General features: G+C 47.2%; 1 protein-coding gene across 4 annotated transcripts in view; it reads left to right on the forward strand.

The window, feature by feature from the left end:
• The first annotated feature begins 7,918 nt into the window (after positions 1 to 7,918).
• Positions 7,919 to 23,080, forward strand: part of LOC146869336 (small ribosomal subunit protein eS10-like) — a 33,567-nt gene continuing 18,405 nt past the window's right edge. For 2 of the 4 annotated variants that reach the window (XM_085650776.1, XM_085650818.1), the window contains exon 1: positions 7,919 to 8,054. The gene's annotated coding sequence lies outside the window, so the exon portion shown is untranslated. Of the gene's footprint in view, positions 9,953 to 23,080 lie in introns of all 4 variants that reach the window. The other 2 variants (XM_085650836.1, XM_085650802.1) reach the window with 2 other exon arrangements.

A 23,080-nucleotide genomic window follows, 5' to 3' on the forward strand; every position in this document is an offset into this window, starting at 1 on the left:
TTTCGGACAACAGAGCTCTAGACCTGGCTGGACGTCGTTTCTCCACGGAAGGGGTCACTTTTACCATTACTAGACGTACCAAATGTAATTCTACCTCGGTATCCTACCCAGCGTTTCCAGAGAACCCCAAATTGTGTGTGATACAATGCCTAAAGGCGTACAAGGTGAGTACTTCTGAGTTCCGTTCTGACATACAAGGTCAATTGTTTATTGCATTGCAAAAGCCTTTCAGGCCTGTGACTCCTGCTACCTTATCTAGGTGGGTGCGTTGGCTCATGAATGAAGCGGGCATTGATATCTCTCAATTTGTTGCCCATTCAGTCAGGGGAGCAATGGCCTCCAAATCATTTGCATTGGGAGTGAGCCTTTCTGACATCATGAATGCGGCCGATTGGTCAGCGGAATCTACCTTTAAGTCTTTCTATTACAAACCTATTGTGGATGTTGCATCTGTGGTGGTGGCTCGGCTTTAAACAAGCATAATCGGAGCCTCCGGTCCTGACATAGAATTAAAAATTTGCAAACAGTCGTGACAAGAATTTTCAATTCCATTAAGGACAACGGAGGCGAGGATTATCCCACCCGGTAGTTATGTTTTGACTTATGTTGTTCAGAGCAATGAAAGTACGAATAATGTATGTTTTTAGGTCTTGCCTGGCTATCGCGTAAGCGATCGCCCAGCGAGACTTATGTAGGGGCTTCAGAAAATGCTCCCAAAGGCTTCCCAGGCAGATCGGGTGGCGGTTACGCGCACAACCACACGCATTCCATTTGCCACCAGCTACTTCCTGCGCGTGCGCCGCCTCACGCATTCAGAGATATTTAGTAAGGGGCACAAGACCTTAGGAATGCGGTTTATGGCCAGTGCATGTGAGGCATTCAAGCGCGACGCTGGCATCTGGCATCGGACTTGAAGCAGCAGACTGCTTTCGCCAGCGCGCGCTGTGCCTCATTTCCTGCATCCCCTCTTACAACAATTAACTTTCATTATAACTCACACCCCATATGCTCGTTCCCTCCCACCCTTCCTTTGATGTCCGCTTTTCTTGTTGTTTACAAACCACGCCCCACACTGCTGCACGCCACACACTGCTACATGCTACACACTGCTGCACGCCGCACACTGCTGCACGCCGCACACTACCGACAGCCACACTGCTGCATTACACACTGCTGCACGCCGCACACTGCTACACGAAACACTGCTGCACGCCTCACACTGCTGCACGCCACACACTGCTGCACGCCACACACTGCTGCACGCCTCACTGCTGCACGCCTCACTGCTGCACGCCTCACACTGCTGCACGCCTCACACTGCTGCACGCCGCACACTGCTGCACGCCGCACACTGCTGCACGCCGCACACTAATGCATGCCATACATTGCTGTACGCCACACACTGCTGCACGCCACACACTGCTGCATGCCGCTGCACGCCACACACTGCTGCACGCCACACACTGCTGCACGCCGCACGCTGCTGCACACCGCACGCTGCTGCACACCGCACGCTGCTGCACGCCGCACACTGCTGCATGCCGCTGCACGCCACACACTGCTGCACGCCGCACACTGCTGCACGCCGCACACTGCTGCACGTTGCTGCACACCACACAGTGCTGCATGCCTCACACTGCTACACGAAACACTGCTGCACACCACACACTGCTGCACGCCGTACACTGCTGCACGCCACACACTGCTGCACGCCGCACACTGCTGCACGCCGCACACTGCTGCACGCCGCACACTGCTGCACTCCACACACTGCTTTTATGCGAGTTTATGCTACTGACATTGTAAATGACAATGCCTTTTATTTGTTTTAAAACCAAAACATAAATAAAAGGCATTGTAATTTTACAATGCCATTAGCTCAAACTCTTATAAATGCGAGACCTATTGCATTGCAAATGCTTGTTATACTTGGTGATATTACGTGGATTTTTTACCCCCCCCCATTGCATGAGTTTGCCGTGGGCACGTAGGTCATGGATCACCGTTATTACGGGGTCTTTTTTCTCTTCTTTTGTTTCAGATTCCAATGGCAAGTAAAGCTCGCTCACCCTAGTTTCGACCTATCATGGTAGTGATCCTCTTCTGCGAAGGTGGTGTTGTCTCACCGGAGTTGTCAAGCAGGAGTTGCTCCATTGCACCCCAAGTTTGTCCTGTTGGTCTTCGGACTCGTTCGTTCATTGAAAGGTTTCAAGGCCTATATGCAAGAGAATGTTCGTGAACAGTGTGGGACTTACCTGTTGCAGTTTCACAAAGAAAGAGGACGTGTGTGTGTGGGACTTACCTGTTGCAGTTTCACAAAGAAAGAGGACGTGTGTGCCTCGGTTACGTGTTATATGGACTCAGTCTCTATGGTTAGGGACCACGAGGTGTTCATGGGACTTGTAGTTCATCGCACTATGTTTAATAAAAAAGAACGTTTTTCATTGGCTGCTATAATAAAGCAAAGAAAATGAGAAGCATAATCCTCGCCTCTGTTGTCCTTAATAGAATTGAAAATTCTTGTCACCACTTGTAGCGGTCTAGCTGTTGTCGCGTCACGTTGACGTGACGCAGGCGGCCATGTTGGCGCCGGGGTGCGCGCGCATATGAGCGCGCCGAGCGATCCCGGAGAGAGCAGAGTGCCGGCCGGCGCTCCTCGGAACAACTACACTTGTACGCTAAATAAACATAGCGGTAAAAACTACAACGTGCCTCGAGTGATCATTAACTACCTTACAGTGGCGACGAGGTCGGGACGGAGACCAGACCGACGCGGGAGCACAGGAGAGGGCAACACTCCACGTGGCCCCCACGAGGTGAAGGAAGACACGCAAGCAGGTCACCAGGCCCAAAACGGAACACCGGACAGGCCTGCCTGGAGCGGTGGAGTCACGGAAAACGTCCGAGTCAACCACGTTGGACGATCCGAGGTACGGAGCAACCGAGGAGCGTGGCAGTGCCACAGTACAGCACACGAGCTGCATATAGGCCACAGGGACGACGCTATCCACAAACGGCCAAGAGCACACGCGCCACCTTCACACGTGACCACGTACAGAGAGCGCTGCGCTGGCTACCAAAGAGGAGGAAGTGGGGTCCAGTAACAAGAGCCCCCAGAGAATCAAGCACACAGGGAACAACGACAACACCCCAGGCAGCCCCCCGAGCAAAGCCACCGACGGAACGAGCGCCAAGGAAGTGAAGATGAGTACCCCGGCAGGGTATGCGATTGCACCCGTGCAATTCCTAACGAAACCCGGAGACCCACTGATGAAATGGGAGGACTGGAAGGAATATATAGACAATTTCATAGGGGTCCTGGAGGACGAAAATGAGGAGAAATTCACTCCCCAGAGGAAAAAACGCATCCTGCTACTAAATCTGGGCCCAGAAGGACTGAGAATATACAAGAGTCTAGTACCAACGAAGAGAGAAGACACAGACGACGATGTGTATGCGCATGCAGTGGAGGACCTAGATGAGCGATACCGCCCCACCATCTGTGTTTCAGTGGATAGATATAACTTCCAGCAAAGGAAACAAAAGGTGGGGGAATCCATCGAAGAGTATGTAGCAGCGTTGAGAAAGCTAGCAGCCCCGTGTAAGTACGCACTGTGGGAAGATGAATTCATAAAAGACCAGGTGATCATGCACACCACTAGTGCAAACGTGCAAGACAAGCTGTGGGCGAGTGGGGACACCACACTCAAAGAAGTAATGGTCATAGTGAAGAGGGCAGAACTCTCGAAGAGGTGCGCCGATGCTACCAGAAAAGAGGCGGTCACCCCAACCATGGTGAACAGGATACAGGAGGGAGATCACCGCAGGGACCAGAAAAACAAACAACCCATAGCCAAAGGGACTAGCAGATGGCAAGGGAAACAAGCGGACAGTGAGAACAAGAAAACGTGCTACAGGTGCGGAAGTTGGTCCCACGAAGCCCACGACAGACGTTGCCCGGCATTCCGAGCCAAATGCATGCACTGCGGTATCATGGGACACTACGAGAAGGTGTGTCGGAAGAAACAACAGAAAGGAGTGGTGAAATATGTTGACCAAAGCGCAGAAGACCTGGAAGAAGCCACAGAGGAAGAAGTGGTCACCGTCTTATGTATATACGATCAGGTATTGAGCGTAGACGACAAGAGATCAACCAAACCAGTCCTAGAGATGTCCATGGGCGGCATCACCATTTCAGTAGTGGCAGACACCGGATCCCCGTTTACCATTATACAGAGAGCAGTGTGGGAAGAACATTTCCAAACCAAGTTGGGCCCTGATCTGGAGAAACTAGACATACGACCAGTTACCTATAATGGGGATCGCATTCCCATGCGAGGCTTCCGACGTCTACTGTTCGAGTTCAGAGGCCGATCAGCGTGGTGCAAACTGTATGTGGCCGAGAAAGGACCCTCCGTCCTAGGATGGTTAGACCAGGGCGACCTAGGCATAAAACTCGACCCAGGAGGGACGGAACAAATTCTGCTCACAGAACAGGAGGAATGGCCGGACATGAACAGATGGAAGAAGAACTACCCAAAAGTGTTTGGGGGCACTGTAGGAAAAATGGAGAAATTTCAACATAAAATAGTGCTTAAGGAAGGAGCCACACCAGTAGCACATAAAGTGAGGAATGTGCCCATTGCAGTAAGGGAAGCCGTCCAGACAGAACTCCAAGATCTGGAGAAGAAGGGCATCATAGAACCCATTACCTGCGCCGAATGGCTGGCGCCCTTGGTGGTCGTGATGAAACCCAACGGGAAGGTCAGGCTCTGTGTGGACCTGAGAGAACTCAATAAAAACATAGTGGTGGAGAAATTTCCCCTTCCCAAGATAGAGGAGATGTTGGCAAAAACCAGAGGAGTTCAGTGGTACTCCACCATTGACCTTACATCAGCTTACCACCAGGTAGCTCTACACCCGGACAGCAAAAGCCTAACATCGTTCATCACCCCGTTTGGGTGTTACAGATTTTGTCGCATGCCGTTCGGGCTAGCCTCGGCGGCAGCCGTATTTCAGAAGATGATGCACCAATTGTTCAGAGACTGCAAAGGTGTACAGTACTTCCAGGACGATATCCTAGTGATGGGGAGAGATAGGAGAGATCATGACCGGAAACTAGAGGAAGTACTACAAACACTGGAAGCCAAAGGTCTCACGGCAGAATGGTCGAAATGTCGGTTGGGACTGCAATCGGTAACCTATTTAGGCCATGAAATAGGGCGACAGGGGATCACACCCAAGACGGAGAACGTGAAAGCCATCGTTGAAGCACCGCCCCCCAAGAACAAGGAGGAAGTCAGATCGTTCCTGGGGATGGCGGAGTACTATAGCAAGTTCGTGGTACATTTCGCGTCCAGGACCTACAACATGAGGAGACTGACCAGAGAGAGCACGGTGTTCCAGTGGACACCGGAAGCCCAAGCGGAATTTGAAGTCATCAAAAAAGGGAATCACGGAAGCCATACCACTCAAGGGGTACGACCCACAAGGCGCCACCATACTCATCACCGACGCCAGCGACAAGGGGTTAGGCGCTGTACTCATGCAAGACCGTGGAAGAGGGGACACGGAGACGATCAGCTTCGCCTCCAGAGCATTGACGGAGACAGAAGGCAAGTACAGCGTCATCGAGAAGGAGATGTTAGCGGTAGTGTGGGCCATGACGAGGTTCCGGCAGTTCCTATGGGGTACCCGATTTCTGCTCAAGACGGACCACAAGCCGTTAGTGAAGGTATTAACATCGTGCGGGCACGCCAGCGCCACACCCCGGATATCGAAGATGTCCTTAAAACTGTTGGAATTCAGATATGATGTGGAGTACATCCCTGGAAACAAGAACCGAGTGGCGGACTACTTGAGTCGAGCGGCGGCCATGGAGCCGGGAGAAGAAGACCCAGCGGACAGAGGAGAGATGGTAGCTCTCATAGAGGACCAAGAGAAGATAATCAGCATACAAGAGTGGACCGAAGCCTATGAAGAAGATTCTGACCTTATGGAAGTAAAAGCGCACATCACACAAGGGTGGCCTGATAAGAAAAAGGTGAAAGCCAACCTCAAACCATTTTATGACGTGAAAGAAGAACTGACGGTAGGAGACAAGGGCATATTCATCTACCGGGGAGACAGAGTAATTCCCCCCACGAGTCTCATCAACAAGCTGCTGGACTTATTACATGAAGGCCACCTTGGCATAGGGAAACTCAAGGCCAGATCGAAACAGAACTACTGGTGGCCAGGTATGGACATGAGAGCAGAGAGGCATGTCAGAGAGTGTCCCCAATGTCAAGGGGCCGACAAAACATTGAGACCACTACGTCCAGCCCTTGGAAAATTTGACACTCCCTCAAACCCGTGGGAAGAGTTGTCAATAGACATTCTAGGACCGGTGCTGGATGACCAGAGCATACAGAAATACGTGTGTGTCCTCATCGACCGTTATTCCAAAAGGCCAGAAATAAAAGTGAGCGAATCCATGGACACGGAGAACATCCTGGAGTTTCTATCGGAGACATTCACCCGAGAAGGAATTCCCAAGTCCATCTTAAGTGACAATGGACCACAGTTCACGTCAGAAAGATGGAAACAATTCATGGGGAGAAATGGCATCTCTGTAAAGCACACGGCCATATACCATCCGGCAGGCAACGGTCTGGTGGAACGATTTAACAGAGTGGTGATGGGGGCCATACAAGCGGCCATCACCTGTAATAAAGACTGGAAGAAAGCGTTGGAGAACATGGTATGGGCCTACAGAATAACGCCCACAAGCACGGGGTACAGCCCGTTTCAAATATTGAGAGGACGTGAACCTTTCACGCACGACAACAGAATCTGGAAGGAGAAGGTGGTGACCAGCGAATGGTCTCCGGCGGTAGTAAGGACAAATCTGGAGAGAGCACAAGCCATCTACACCAATAACTACAATAAGAGGAGGAATGTGAAGGACACTCATTTAGAGAGAGGAGAATGGGTGAGAGTAAAGCTGGCTACCCTACAAAGAAAAGGAGACAGCAAGTACAGCAAGCCGATGCAGGTTAAGGAAGTTTATGATCGAGCGGCCCTGCTCAGTGATGGGAACGTGTGGTCGCAGGACCGCATGGCCCGGTGCAACAAGATATTGAGATGGGAACAGTGGTGTCCGGAAGGTGAAGACATGGAAGACGTGGATGAAGAGAACAAGATGGGCGGAAGTGAAAAAAAGGAAGAAGCAGGTGCAGGAGAGGAGCAAGAAGGCGAGTTAGGGGGTGAGACCCCAGTGGTAGAGATGGACAGGCCGAGAGGCAACATGAACAGCGAAGGAACGATGAGTGGAGGAACAGAAATCGAGGAACCGCAGAGCCAAGGGGCTCGAGGGAACATTGGTAAGGTGACCAGGAGCGGAAGACAAGTTGTAAGGCCTTCCCGGTTCCAAGACTTTGAACTGAACTGCGAACTGTAAGTGACTGATCTTTGGTTTGGTAAAAGGGGGAGATATGTAGCGGTCTAGCTGTTGTCGCGTCACGTTGACGTGACGCAGGCGGCCATGTTGGCGCCGGGGTGCGCGCGCATATGAGCGCGCCGAGCGATCCCGGAGAGAGCAGAGTGCCGGCCGGCGCTCCTCGGAACAACTACACTTGTACGCTAAATAAACATAGCGGTAAAAACTACAACGTGCCTCGAGTGATCATTTACTACCTTACACCACTGTTCGCAAATTTTTTATTCTATTGGATATTTGAACATACGTGCATTTTCAATCAGGCAATGCGAAGACCGCCTTGCGCTTGGGTCCTGGGAGAGAAGGCTAGACGTGCCATACTGCGCATGCTCCTTGCGAAGACCGCCTTGCACTTGGGTCCTGGGAGAGAAGGCTAGACGTGCCGTACTGCGCATGCTCCTTGCGAAGACCGCCTTGCACTTGGGTCCTGGGAGAGAAGGCTAGACGTGCCGTACTGCGCATGCTCCTTGCGAAGACCGCCTTGCACTTGGGTCCTGGGAGAGAAGGCTAGACGTGCCGTACTGCGCATGCTCCTTCTTTTCTTCCGGTTCCGAGCCTACAGGCAGCTGCAGAGGTGAGTGTGTCCGGCCCCCCCCTATTGAACAGGCGGGCTCGTTAAGCCGCCAGAATTCCCGAGTATGCCGGGGACATGTTACGCTGCCGCCCGCGAGGTTCGGGTCCTAGGCCGGAGTAGGCTGTTGGCTCCTGGGTTAGAGACTAGTACCCTCTCCCGCTCTCGCAAACGGATATGATTATTCGTATGGTCACTTACTGCTCGAGCGGGGTACGGTGCTGGAAGTGTCCGGCGGGGGGTTCGCAGTTAAATGGGGCTATGGTGTTTGAAACGGGGGCAAGGGAGAGTGAGGGTTCCTGCATGGAAACGGACTCTGGGCATCCATGGGGTTTGTAGTCTGACCTCCAGTACCTTCTTAAACTGCGGGCAGTTTGTAAAAAACAAAAATTTCTGCTTGCGTGTTTACTAAGTCCTCATTGGTTACTCCATACTTTTAGATCTTTATAAATAATCATCGGAAAGCAAGGTAGGACTCTTCCTAATGAAAGCAGATCCCAGAACTTCCGCATCACATCAGTGGATCACGTTTTGTCCACAGGATGTTTAATACGGGGGTGGTTCTACATGCATGTTTTATACGTAGAGCGAACCACTAGTACATGTTTTGTAAACGGCACAAAAGCAACTCTACTTCCGGGTTGGTTTTTAATATTCGCGTCTACTTAACGTGGATAATTCATGTGGCAATAGAACGGGTGTCGGTGGATGGGCACTACTTTACCTTGACTTTTGTGCGTGTGGAAATAGGACGGGTGTCACTGGGTGTGCACTTGGCCGCAACTGTGCAAATGCAGAGCTGAATAACATATAATGTCGATTGAGTATCACTATCTTTGCATCTACATAGTCTTTTCTAGGTATGGTAACTTAGAACTAAAATAAACGTGATCTGATTTAAGGTTCAGTATACATTTTATGGCGCAAGATAATTGGGCTGTCCGCTTGTGACATCAGTATTGTTCACTTGTACATTTGTGACCCGGGGAGTAATCGACGAGCATTTCTTTATTGGCCTTTTACGTTTAGGTCTAGTTGCATGTTTTTTAGCGTGGTTATGAAACTGGTTTGTGCCTATTGACACTTATGCATCGGGCATATACAGTATAGAATGCTTGATGTAGTGGCCCTATTTTTTAGGTCGCGGACCGTCCGGTCTGCCGAAGGCAGAACCGGAAATCGGAGATTTAATGTTTCTGAGAGTGGCTCTTTAGCCCGCCTCTTTTTGGCTCTCCTCCATTGGCTGGCTTCCTAAACGGAGGCCAGCCATTGGAGGAGAGAGCCTTCCCTCCAAATAGGCTCCGTCTTTTTCAGATTCGGGGGCGTGTTCCGTGCTCTTCTTTCCACTTTTTAGCCACGCCCCCGAATCTGAAACCACCGCTGCGTTTCTCCGAGGCATTGCTTCACCTCGGAGAAAGGCAGTGGTGTAAGTAACACCTGCAGGGCCGTATATCTTTGCAGGCGGGAAGCTGCTACCAATTAGGGTCCTGCAAGACCAGCAGCGACTACCCGACATGCCCCCAAGAGTGTGCTTACCTGCCCTGGGGTTTCTGTGACCCAATCGTGGGTCAGATTATTAACTCGGTGCTGTGGTGGGTGCGTGACGCGTCAGGTACAGTACTGCCCGCCCCATACCTTTGCCCTTTATCTTTGGGATCCCCCACCCCACTTCCTCCTTTTCCACTTCCGAGCTGAGCCTGCGACTACGAGGGAGAGTGACCAGTACCACTGACCTACCATCTTGATTACGACGGCGAGGCCTCTGCGTGGCTCCTCGTCTTCGGCCTTCGATTTGAAGCAGCCTCAGCCTGCCCTGCAGTCAGCTGTTCCTCCCGGCTCAGCCCCTCCTCTCCTGTGAACTCTGCAGATTGCACCGGCGGCCGTCCCCAGCAAGTTTAAAGGTGAGGCAGGTGTGTGATTTGAAATGCATGCGTGCCAGTGGTCGAAGTGGGTGGGATCAGGGCTGGCTTTAGGGCGGTGCGACCGGTGCCACCACACTGGGTGCTGGCTTCCTGGCGGCGCCGTGTTCAAAAGTTTATTAAACTTTTGAAGCACCTGCTGCAGCGTTGCTTTCCGCCGGCATTTACCAGGCCTCACATAAATGTCGAGAAAACTCGTGTGATTAATTATCTTCCGGGAGAGCGAGCAGCATTTTGTATAGTTGAGGTTTTGACTCATATGAAGTTAGTGCAGAGGGTTAATAGAACGTGTACTAAGTAGATTACAGGGTGCATATGATGTAAACGGATTACTGCTTTCAAAAGAGACATCCTTCTGTTACTTACCATTTATAACTTAAAGTCCTAATATAGAATGGTGAGCTATTAACTTTCATCCCAGAACTGCATACACACTGCAAAGTATACATTATTAGAACATTGATTAATGTTGCAAAAAGGGTTAATTTGGCTAGAAATCAATTTGTATTATTAAAGAGAACTCCCAACTATGCTGTTTCTTTTTCGACTCTCTATCTACCTCACTCTCTATCTCACTACCTCACTCTCTCTCTGCTAATGCAATAGGTATCACATATGCATAAAAAAAGCTAATGCCAATAGAAATGACAATGCCATTTATTTAGGGATACAATAATGATAAAAAAATAATGAGCAATACCAATAGCTCTACCTATAATATTGCCGAGGCCATTGCATTGTAAATGCTTGTCTTATGTTGCAGTGGGGAATTGAAGGCCTATTTCCAACGGGTACACACAATCATCTGCGCTTGGACTAAAGCCGGAATTTTACCACAATTAGTGGTACATTGGTAGGGCAACAGTATGCCAGTGGACTAATGCGCTGAACCAGCAGATGGCTTAGGGAAGAGATGCCTCTGTACAGGGCCGTTTCTAGGTGTTTTGCTACCCTAGGCGAGAATTGAAAAATGCCGTCCCCCCTCCCTTTTATTACCATTACACTATCCCCCTGTCATCCAGGCTAGAAGGATTAATGCATTAGATATAAAAGAACTTGTATTAAACATTAAACAATAAAATACTAAGTAGATCTTAAAACTAATTGTGCAGATGGCATGATGCTGTTCCTATGCATTATTCATTGTAAATCTTGCATAAACATCACGTGTTTCAACATCCATTCTAGATCATCACATTGCATACAGGTGGGCCAATACTTAAACTATGTTGCCTGTACATAACTGCTTTATTCTTTTAACTGTGAAAGTGCCACAACTCCTGTGTGTGATATTTCACTACTTGAACACTGCATACAAGGAGCACTGCACGTAATCAACCTAAAACATGGTAATTAACTTCAGTTTTAAATCTATATCAGGCACAATTCTATGTTCACCTCTCCCTACTCCCTTCAGTTGTAGCCATAGCTGATGCTCCTCAACACCTTGTTAGCTGCCCCAAAAATTAAGTGACAGTCAGCTGACTCATGGACACTGCCACAGACAGGCACTGGGCAAGACTCGGCCTCTCCGGCAGTCACTGTGAGCCAGCACTGGCGGTGACGGGTAGGTTACGAACCACCTCAGGCAACATAAAACTATAGCTAATGGGCTAGCCTGTGATACCGCCAAGAGCTGATTGAAGCACTAATATCTGTCGCTCTAGGTTGCTCCACTGCGACGATTGGCACACCTTAGTGGTGCCAGACCCAGATAGTGATAGTATCACCCTCTGTACACTGTAGATAGAAACACACACAGGTCCTGACGAAATGCCATGAGGGCATGAAACGTGTCGACCACTAGAGTAGGAGACAGAGACAAATACAAGTCACACTAACTGTCCATCGTCCTCTAACTATGAGGTGGACAGCTGTCCTAAATAAACACATTCAACAGACTATCCAACCTTTTTTAACTCACTCTACTCATCTACACTCCTTCAGGCCCCTCACACCCATGCACTCAACGGCAAGGAACAAAAGATCTCTGCTAAAGAGCCCCGTCACGGGTGCCCGTCAGGCATTGCACCACATTAGTTCTGAATATGGGAACTCCCTTTCCCTACAGGTTCCTTGAGTCCAATCAATATCGACGGATTTGAGAATTGACCTCACTAACAAATCATCCTCTTAAGGAACTGCATACCCTTTCTAAATATAGTCTATCCGGGGCATGTATGCTGGACCTCATGTAAAAGCCCTTCTGACCTCCCCCTTTTGTTAATAGACTGTGAGCAAGCAGCCATAGTGCTGTAATCTATTAAAAACAAGTCTATTCAACCCCAATAAAAATCATGATTACCCGGAAAGCGGTCCGTGCTACCTGCCCAGCCCTGCAAGGGCGCTCAGCGAGGGTTGCAGGACACTGGAAGATTTATAGGTAGGTGCTCAGAAACACGAGGATGGCAACAGAAGAGGTAGCTAAGAAACGCCAAGTGCAGGAGAGAGAAATGCAAGGCGCTGAGAAACATTGGTTCCTAATATGAGCAGTCTAGAAACACATGCTGGGCATAGGAAGGAGCTGAGTACATTAGGCAAACGTCCGAGCATCCTCCGGTGCATGATCGGATGCAGAATTAAGGGAAAAAAGGCTGTTCGTAAACAGAGAATAGTTCACAAGAACTGGGAAACTGTGTACATGACAGACGTATTTTGCTGCGGGAGGTGGGAGGATAAATGTTTTCAAGAAGAAAGTATGAACAGAAGGTGATGGATGGATAGAAGACTAAATAGTCTTTAAGAAGGACACAGGAGAAAACATGATACAAAGGAGTCGCTGCGAATATCGAAAGTCTGGCTGGAATGAAGAATTTTTAAAACAAGGAGATTCTAAAAGCATTAAAGGCTAACCCATGTTGGTGAGGCATTAAGGCTCTCTTTGGGGCGGGAGGGGCAGAGCTTCCCGCTGGTGCCTGCTTCCCCATAAACTCGGTATATTGGGGGTACATTCTGCTCGCTAGAGGCAAAGGCACTCCTATTCCTTATAGTGGCCCTCACAGTAAATTGTGATACTGACATTAAAATTTTGGGATAGAGAAAATTTATATTACTACACAAAATGTCAATTTCTTTGGTAGTTGTGCCTAAATAAAATGGGCGAACCTAGATACTGACTGCTTGTATTGCCGGCCCCATTCGGCTCTTTCCATTGAAAACAGGCGGAGCTGTCGTTAGTGCAGTAGGCACAGTGGCACCGGGATCCGGCCTATGGTACCCCACTGACAAACACATTATTTCAGAGTAAATCAACCATCTGAGACAGGAAGGTGGGCCAGTGATTTAGTATCCAAGTTGTTATTGGTCTATCTTCCAGACTAATTAAAATAGGGCCTAACTGTTAGAATTCAAACATGTGCACCTTTCAGCAGCAGTCACAATCTGTGGGTGCTCCAAAAATAATAAAGGTTAGCACTTTAGGACAAGCACAAAATCCGAACATTTTTGGAGGGCCCACCTTTGTAGGACTGATCGACTGTTAAAATGCGTATAGCAGAGATAACGGGTAGTACCCATGGTTGGCACTTTCATTTATAACGGGTGTCCTTGCTCCTTGGCTACTACTGCACTCCAAGGAGCTATTAGTTTCTGGGGATTCTGAGGTGCGAGGGAGGAAGAGTCACTGGGTTTAAGTCATTGAGTGGTGCATGTGTGCATGTATCATTAATTCAACATTACTGCTCAACTCACGGACAAAAATAATTATACCCTGGTCTTCCCCCTTCCCTCGAACGCACAGATCACACCACCCGCCTTAGTACCGCCATGTCTTCATTTGTAAGCTCTCATGGGGACTGGACTGTTCTGTAAGTATTATTTTCTTTAATGAGTTTTTCCTACTGCATTCAGGCACAACATGCTTTCCTGCAACTTTCAGGGCAGCTGGGACAATGGGGCCACTTCTTTGAATAGGTCTCGCATTTACATGAGTTTGAGCTATTGGCATTGTAAATAACAATGCCTTTTATTTGTGTTAATTAGCAAAACATAAACAAAAGGCATTGTCATTTACAATGCCAAAAGCTTAAACTCTCGCAAATACGAGACCTATTGCATTGCAGATGCTTTGCGAGCCCTGCTGTGTTGGAGTATGTACTTGAAGCCCCGCCCACTCTCCTTCCATATTTGTCATTGTCCTTCGTAAATGCTGGCTTCTGATTCGTTATTAGGCTTGTTAGTCCCTTGTTAGTACCGCCTTGTCTCGTTTGTAACCTTCCCATGAGGACTGGCCCTTGTACTTCGGTTGTTACATGGTACGTTTTCTTTAGTTCTGTAAGCACTACTTTCTTTAATGAGTTTCTCTTACTGCAGGAGGGTCTCTCGTGCGCAGTTGTGACCACCGGCTTGTTTAACTCGTAGCAAACAGGGAGCTCTTCAGGGGCCATGGGAGACAGAAGGGGGCAACTCAGGGATGCCTTCAAGCATTTGGAATGCAATAGGTCTCACATTTGTGAGTTTAAGCTATTGGCATTGTAAATGACTGCCTTTTATTTGTTTTAAAAAAACAAAATCTAAATAAAAGGCATTGTCACTTACAATGCTAATAGTTCAAACTCGCGTAAATGCGAGACCTATTGCATTGCAGGTGCTTGTTTTTAACTGGTACCAGCTCAAGCAGTATGGTTTTGAAAGACCTATTGTGAATTTACCAAGAACTTAGTGGGTTTAAGGCCTGCCTGTTGCTTGCCTTTATTTTACTTTGTCACTTATCTGGATGCTTCCAATTCAATGGCTTTTCCTTGTGTTATGGCTTCTCCTTCTACTTTCGGAGTTTATATGTAGTGCTGTCCTTTGTATCCTGTCATTGGTGACAGGGAGAATATTAGGATGTTGCCAGGTCACAAAGTCGTTTGGCATCTTTTGAAGTGGAGCTTGGGGAGTTGGAGGCTGCTGTGGATCGGCCGGATTTCCCCCCATGCTGTGTAGCTGTTTGTACCAATGAACTTCAGCACAAATTCAACCGATTTGTCTGCAGGCTCATCACTTCAATTATTGGCGACGATCTATTAAGCTACACAGCAACATTCAAGACCCGGCGTGCATCAAAAACATCTAGAAGCGGTAAGACTGTTCCTTGATTGTCTCCCGCTTCGTCAAAAAGAAATCCACACCGCTTCTCGGCCATCCGATCCTGTTTTACTTTCAAAGTATTTTTCTCAAATACCGACCTTTACGTACATTCGTCCTAATTCTTCGCACACCATACAAGCCTTACCGGTCGCAGCTCACCTTCCGCAAAGAAAGCGCCATTTGTATTTTCAAGCGTGAATAGACAGCATCTGTCTTCAAGAATTTGATCTTTCCAATCATGCGCATCAGTTGTTCATCGCGCATGCGCAGTAGGCCTCAATTTGCCTGAACTTCATACGCACTTCACTAGTACGTAGCTGTCGCTTAGCAACAACAAGCCTTGCTCTCAAAGTGATTTCGACAACAAGGAAATGTTCAGTCTTTGCCGATTACGACGATCGGCACGTCTATCACTCAATACAATGTTTTAACGGTGATTCACACACCTGTGCGAATAACAAATTTTAAAGCAGCATCACGGTGATTCGCACACCTCTACGAATACTTACTCCATTAAAACACACAATTTTTAAAGCTGAAACGGTGATTCGCACACCTTCAAAGTGCGTATACCAAAAGCATTCAAGAAGCATCACGGTGATTCGCACACCGCTATTTGTAGTCTGTTATTGACTTTTCACCGTATTACAATATAACCTGATATTTACCATTCTTGCCAGTTTTTAAACAAAACTTGTCAGTTTTATATGGTAATCCGCACACCTGTGATGATTCATAATCTTATTTCCCATCACTATTCATGATATTAATTTTTTTCTTTTATTCCATTCACATAGACTAGTCTATCTTTCTATCCAAGTTCGTATATATATACCAACAGCAAAGTGCTTGCAAAAGCCTTTTAATGTCAAACCGGCAATTACAGCTCCAAAAGAAATGTTCTCCTTACGCGTTTCAGAGCTCAGGGGCTCCTTCGTCAGAGGATGGCAGCTGATGAACTGAATGACTCGTAAGCACCATTAATTGCATGCATTCTTTTAAGGCCCCTCCTGGGTCTCTCACGTGAGTTCCGGTGTCAGCATGCTGGTACATGTAGTTTATACATCGAGTTAGTATTTCCCCAGTGGGCTCAGTTCATTTCAGTGTCCTTTTAAAATAAAAATAACATCAGCCGCAGTGGGCTTTGGTGCAGAAACTTCGGTCTTGTAATTTGACCTTTGCTGTGCCTGAGGCTCCGAAGCCTTCGAAACCTGTGGGGTCTATAAACTACATGTACCAGCATGCTGACACCGGAACTCATGTGAGAGACCCAGGAGGGGCCTTAAAAGAATGCATGCAATTAATGGTGCTTACGAGTCATTCAGTTCATCAGCTACCATCCTCTGACGAAGGAGCCCCTGAGCTCTGAAACGCGTAAGGAGAACATTTCTTTTGGAGCTGAAATTGCCGGTTTGACATTAAAAGGCTTTTGCAAGCACTTTGCTGTTGGTGGCGTTCTTGCTGTTGGTGGCGTTCTTGCATCAGGGCAAATTGTTTAATGGATTTAAGCACGGCAGCCTGGCCGTGAAGGATGCCACACCCCTGGATCTGAGAAGGGGGCCCCACAGGTTTCGAAGGCTTCTGAGCCTCAGGCACAGCAAAGGTCAAATTACAAGACCGAAGTTTCTGCACCAAAGCCCACTGGGGCTGATGTTATTTTTATTTTAAAAGGACACTGAAATGAACTGAGCCCACTGGGGAAATACTAACTCGATGTATAAACTACATGTACCAGCATGCTGACACCGGAACTCACATGAGACCCAGGAGGGGCCTTAAAAGAATGCATGCAATCAATGGTGCTTACGAGACATTCAGTTCATCAGCTGCCATCCTCTGACGAAGGAGCCCCTGAGCTCTGAAACGCGTAAGGAGAACATTTCTTTTGGAGCTGAAATTGCCGGTTTGACATTAAAAGGCTTTTGCAAGCACTTTGCTGTTGGTGGCGTTCTTGCATCAGGGCAAATTGTGTTTTGGATATGGATATATATATATATATATATATATATATATATATATATATATATATATATATATATATATATATATATATATATATAATTTGGTCTTGCACTTAAAAAAAAAATTCGCTCTTTTTAGTCCTCTTTTCTCCTTTGCACATTCTTTCTATTTTTGTTCATAAATTCTTTTTACTTTCTTCCCTATATTGTCTTTTCTATTTTGCTTAAATCATGCAATCTGTGACTAATCCTCCCTCTTTTCTTGAATCCCTTGGTGAACCCCCTGTTCGCTGGGAGATATGGTTGGACACAAATTCCATCAAATTGTTATCCATAGCAATTCCCTCTTTGGAAGAAACAATTGAGATTGCCAAGAGTATGGCGACATCTCAAGTTTCACTGAAAGAGCTCGAAGTTAAGCCTGTTGATCCTGTCAATGTAGTTGCTGAGACCAACAAGTCTAAACTTGCTACATCTCAGTCTGGTTTCTCAAAAAAATTCCAAAATAAGTTTTCAAACCGTGCCAAAAATGGTTCTACTTCAAAGAATGAATTCCATAATGCCAAGCAAATCTGTTACCGTTGCGATGATCCACCTCATCAAAAAGGGGGGAGATATCTAGGAGCGAACGCAATCTGCAATTATTGCAAGAAAACAGGCCATTTTCAAAAAGTTTGCTTAAAAAAGAAATATCGCAGAAATGTTGCGCGTGTTGTAGAATCTGATTAAGAGTCTGATAGTGAGGTTGTTTCTGTAATAGTTGAACCACATGTTATTTCAAACGTTCATGATTCCTCTGATTGCATCAACCCTATTGTTGAAATTTGTGCTGGTGATAAGTCAATCTACTTGTGGATTCTGGGGCAAGAATCACCATAACACAACATATTTAATGAGACTTGGGGTGACAGATCATTAGAACCTCCTGATCGCTCCCCTGTTTAATAGGAGGGTCGTTAAATTGATTTATTAGGATTTTTTGAGGATGATCTCATGTTCAAGGGGAGTAAAATACGGGGAAAGATCTATGTTGCCATCAAAGGATTAAATATTCTGGGGTGGTATCATCAAGGCCTGTTTAGAATGATTTTAAGACCAGGTGCAGCAGAACAAGTCCTTGTTGTCACAGACGATCACAATTTGAGAGGTTGGGATGAACGTTTTCCTTCAGTCTTAAAGAATCTTGGAACTATACAAGGGTTCAGACACAAAATTCTTGTAAAGGATGGAGCGGTTCCGATTAAACATAAACTAAGGGGTGTACCCTTTAGCGTTAGAGACGATCTTGAGTCAGAAATAAAATCACTTTGTGACCAAGGGATCATCGAACCTACAGTCTCATTACTCTGGCTTTCACCTGTGTTCGTTGCGCGCAAAAAATGTGGAAAGTTGCGTGTTTTTGTTGACTTGAGATCTCTAAACCGAAAGATCTGGGTCGGTTCCCGCCCTTTACCTAAAATTCATGACCTTTTTGCATGTGTAAGGGGTGTCACGTTTTTTTCTCGAAGATTGAGTTCGAAAGTGCATACCATCAGATAGAATTGGATCCTGAGTTGCGTCCCCTCACAGCTTTTCTCACCTTTTGGAACGTTTCAGTACAAGCGGATGCCTTTCGGACTCGCATCTGCAGCATCCGTTTTCAAATGAGTTATGCAAACATGCTGGGAAATGTTGAGGGAGTTTTAGTCTTTCAAGATGGCATCTTGCTGCATTCTAAGGATGTCCTGTCGCATGATAATATACTTAAAGGTACTTGAGATCTTCCAAAAACGTGGTGTGGTTGTTAAACGGGCGGAAAGGGTGTGGCGTAAGTCGTACGATGCCGATAAGAAATCCATCTACCTGGCCCTAGTTAAGCATTACCATCGAGCTATATGCAGGGCCCGGGCGGCGTTTTACGCAGCCGAATTTAGAAACAGTCCTAACCCGACTAAAACCATCTTTAAAAGCGTAAAAGATTTAATGGCAAAGAGAGTCCCCCCACAGTTGGACAGTTCCATCGCCCACTGTGAAGCCTTAGCCACCTTCTTTCTGGATAAAGTCAGGAAAATCTATCTGGCGTTTCCTAGCACACTGTCTCCCGTGATCCCCTGGAGTGGCTCTAGCAGCTGCCCATCGCTGCACTCCTTTCCTACCATCTCCGATGAGGAGTTCGCAATGTGGGCTCTGCGAGTCAAGTCTGGATCGCCTGCAGACCCGGTAAGATCTGCTCTTTTTAGGGACGTTGCTTTTCAGGGACGCACTGTAGTGTGCTCCCTGATTAACCTTTCTCTAACCTCTGGCCTGGTCCCTGCCAAATGGAAGCAAGCGGTGGTTTCCCCGATCCTAAAAAAACCATCTTTGGATCCATCGAGACCTGAAAACTACCGCCCTATATCTTTGCTCCCTTGGCCGGCCAAGGTCATGGAGGCCCATGTAAATCGGGCCCTCACGGAGCATATGACCCTCGCGAATGTCCTGGATCCAACGCAGAATGGGTTTCGTGCTGGTCACAGCACGGAGACGGCCCTTCTGGCAATGGTTGAGCATTTGCGTAGTGTGCTCGATGCAGGTCAAACGGCAGCGCTTATTTTATTAGATCTGAGCGCTGCCTTTGACACGGTTTCCCATCGCATCTTGCTACACCGCCTGCAGGACATTGGCATTTGTGGTTCAGCTCTGCAGTGGTGCCGCTCCTTCCTCAGTGATCGCTCCTTCTGCGTTGCCACCCCTCCTTTCCAGTCCAAGTATCATCCTTTGGACCTGGGGGTCCCGCAGGGCTCCTCGTTGAGTCCCACGCTTTTTAATCTGTACGTGCAGCCGCTGGCTGAGGTCGTCAGGCAATGGGGCCTTACCATGGTCTCCTATGCTGACGACACTCAGTTGGCGGTTACGATCAGCGGGGATGCCAAGCGGGATGCCCTCAGGTTCCAAAGCGGACTGAGAGAGGTGGCCAGCTGGATGAATAACAACTGTCTCCAACTGAACGCGTCAAAAACAGAGGTGATGATCGTTGGAAGGGAAGCGGACCACTGGGGGGACGAATGGTGGCCTTCAGAGCTGGGATCAGCGCCGGTCCCTGTTCTGGAACTCAGGAATCTCGGAGTCTGGCTTGACCATACGCTGAGCTTTGTGACTCACACAAAGAGAGTGGCGGCCTGCTGTTTTGGGGTACTACGCGGGCTAAGACCTCTGCTGCGTTTCTTCGATGCCCCTACAAGACAGCTGGTCATTCAAGCAATGATCATCTCGCGGTTGGATTATGCCAGTTCCCTCCTATTAGGAGTAAACCAAGCCGAGATTCTTCGTCTACAACGAGTTCAGAATGCGGCGGCTAGGGCGGTGGTTGGTCTGCCTCGATCCTGTCCTACTTTTAACACCCTGCGGTCCTTGCACTGGCTCCCGATAGGTAAGCGTATTCAATTTAAGGCTCTCTGCTTGGTTTTTAAAATTCTGAGAGAGTTGGCACCCGGAATACTCAATTCATTGATCTCTCCTTATGTGCCTACCCGTTCGTTACGATCCCTTGGACAGTCCTTGGTGGTCGTCCCCCGTTTCAGACTTAGTCGGATGGGGGGTCGCTCCTTCCGTGTGAAAGCCGCATCCCTCTGGAACGCTCTCCCCTTGGAAATCCGTCTTTCGAACGACCTAATGTCTTTTCGCAGAGCTTTGAAAACCTTCTTGTTTTAATTATTTCCAATTTCTATTTTGTTTGCTTTTTGTCACCGGTTCCAGTGTTGTGTTGTGTTTTCCTTTCCCTGCGCCAGGACGCTCCTTCGCTGGAGCAGCTGTGCGCATTAAAATGTAACTAACATAACATAACATAACATAACAAATCTGAGAAGTGTAGTTTTCTTCGCGATGAAATTGATGAGGTCATCTCATTTCAGGTGAAGGTATCAAGCAAAGACAGGGTTTATTAGATGCCATTACACATGCTCCAGCCCCTCTTGATAAAACTGGTGTCAAATCTTTGCTTGGTCTTCTCGAATACTATTCTAAATTTATCCCTAATTATGCTTCTCTTGTATGTCCCATTAGATCCCTTTTCAGGAAAGGTGTATGTTTCGAGTGGAGCAACAATTGTGCTTCGGCTTTGAGTTCTGTGAAAGAGTGTTTAAAGAATAGCCAGGCTCTTAAACCTTTTGACCCAAGTTTACATTCTTGTATAACAGTCGATACAAGTCCAGTAGGGTTGGGGGCGGTTCTTACACAAAATGAGCAGTATGTTGAACGTACTGTCACTTTTGCCTCCAGAGTCCTGAGAAGCAGTGAATTTCAATACTCAGTCATTGAGAAGGAATTGTTATCCTGTTTATGGACAATTGAGAAATTTCGCCCTTACGTTTGGGAAAGACGTTTCTTGTTGAGGACCGATCACAAACCCTTGGTGAATATTCTCAGTTCGAGCACAGGGAATTCCTGTTCCCCAAGAATTTTACGCATGGTGTCACGGCTCATGCAATATCAATTCGATGTTGTACATGTCTCTGGTGGGAGGAATGTCAGGGCCGACTTATCTCGTTTTCCGATTGAGGAGGGAACGATTGACTAGTTTGAGTGATTGTAGTGAGGAAGACTACGACGATTGTCTGATTGCTGCAATCGATCTAATGGAGTATGGTATTGGTTCCGAAGACGATTGGTTGAAAGCTCTTTCTGAACACGTTACTTTACAGCAGGTCTGCGAATTTGTGAAATCAGGATTGCCGAGGGAGCGTGTTCTCCTTCCTAGGCTACAGCCTTACTGGAAAGCTCAGTCTGAAATTTCTTTGGAAGATGGTATTTTGCTCTGTTCTGACAGACTTATTCCTCCGCAGCATCTTAGAATGGGGATTACTCATGCTCACGAGTGTCATTTAGGATCTACACTCACTAAAAGACGTATTTGTGAGTTCTTCTGGTGGCCCTCAATGGATAACCAAATCAATGAGTTTGTTGATACGTGCTCTATTTGTCGATCTGCCGATAAAGGATTAAAAGTTGTTACCCCTCCGCTAATTCCCATTGAGTGTCCTTCTTGTCCCTGGTCAAAAGTGGGTTTAGATATCATGGCGCCTCTTGAAGTATTGCCTGGTAGTGGTCGGTTCATTATTGTCCTTATTGATTATGCTTCGAAATGGCCTGAGATTTAACTGGTCAAGGAGGTTACCACCAATATTGTCATTTCCTTTCTCAAGGAAGTTTTCATTCAGGAGGGGTTACCAGAGTCATTTGTGAATAGAGTAGTGGGGTATTACGTTGGCCAAGTGTGGGAATATGGACATTGTTAATTCTCTGGAGAGCATGTTATGGTTTTACAGGACCACTCCCCGCTCTACTACTAAAGTCTCTCCTTTTGAACTTCTGAGGGGAAGGAAGGCGAACACTACCTTTAAACCCGCCTGGATGAATAAGTGGATCAAACGTGTTCCTGATATTGATTCACTTATGGAGTTGGTGAGAGAAAATATTTCTTGCTCACAGCACTAACAAAAGTAATGGTTTGACATTAAAAAAAGTGTCAAATTGGTTTCGGTGGGTGTCGGAGAAATGGTGCGAATCAAGTCTCCTCCTTTTCATGTCAAGAAGGGAGAGAGTAAGTTTGGCCCACCTGTTCTTTTTACCAAGGTGGGAAAGAATTCCATTCAAGTTGAAGGAGGGAAATGTTTCATTTAGCGTTCTCATTTTGTATTTCTGTTCGTGGCTTTTCTTTTTTGTTTTATTGGCAGTTCATGCGTATACTTTTTTTTTTTTTAAGTGAGATAGGAGGATCTGTTTTGGCTTCTCCTTCTACTTTTGGTGGGAATGCAGTTTAAATGTAGTGTTGTCCTTTGTATCCTGTCATTGGTGACATCAGGGAGAATGTTAGGATGTTGCCAGATTACGAAGTCGTTTCACATCTTTTGAAGTGGAGCTTGGGGAGTTGGAGGCTGCTGTGGATCGGCCGGATTTCCCCCTGCTGTGTAGCTGTTTGTACATGTAAACTTCACCACAAATTCAACCGATTGGTCTGCAGGCGCATCACTACACCTTGTTCCATTGTTTTTCTCCCTCATCCGGAGCATATTTCTTTTTTTTTTTTTTTCTTCTATTTTTTTTCTTCTTTATACATAATCAT

Source organism: Triturus cristatus, chromosome 1_1 (assembly GCF_964204655.1).
Source record: "Triturus cristatus chromosome 1_1, aTriCri1.1, whole genome shotgun sequence".
Classification (NCBI taxonomy): domain Eukaryota; kingdom Metazoa; phylum Chordata; class Amphibia; order Caudata; family Salamandridae; genus Triturus; species Triturus cristatus.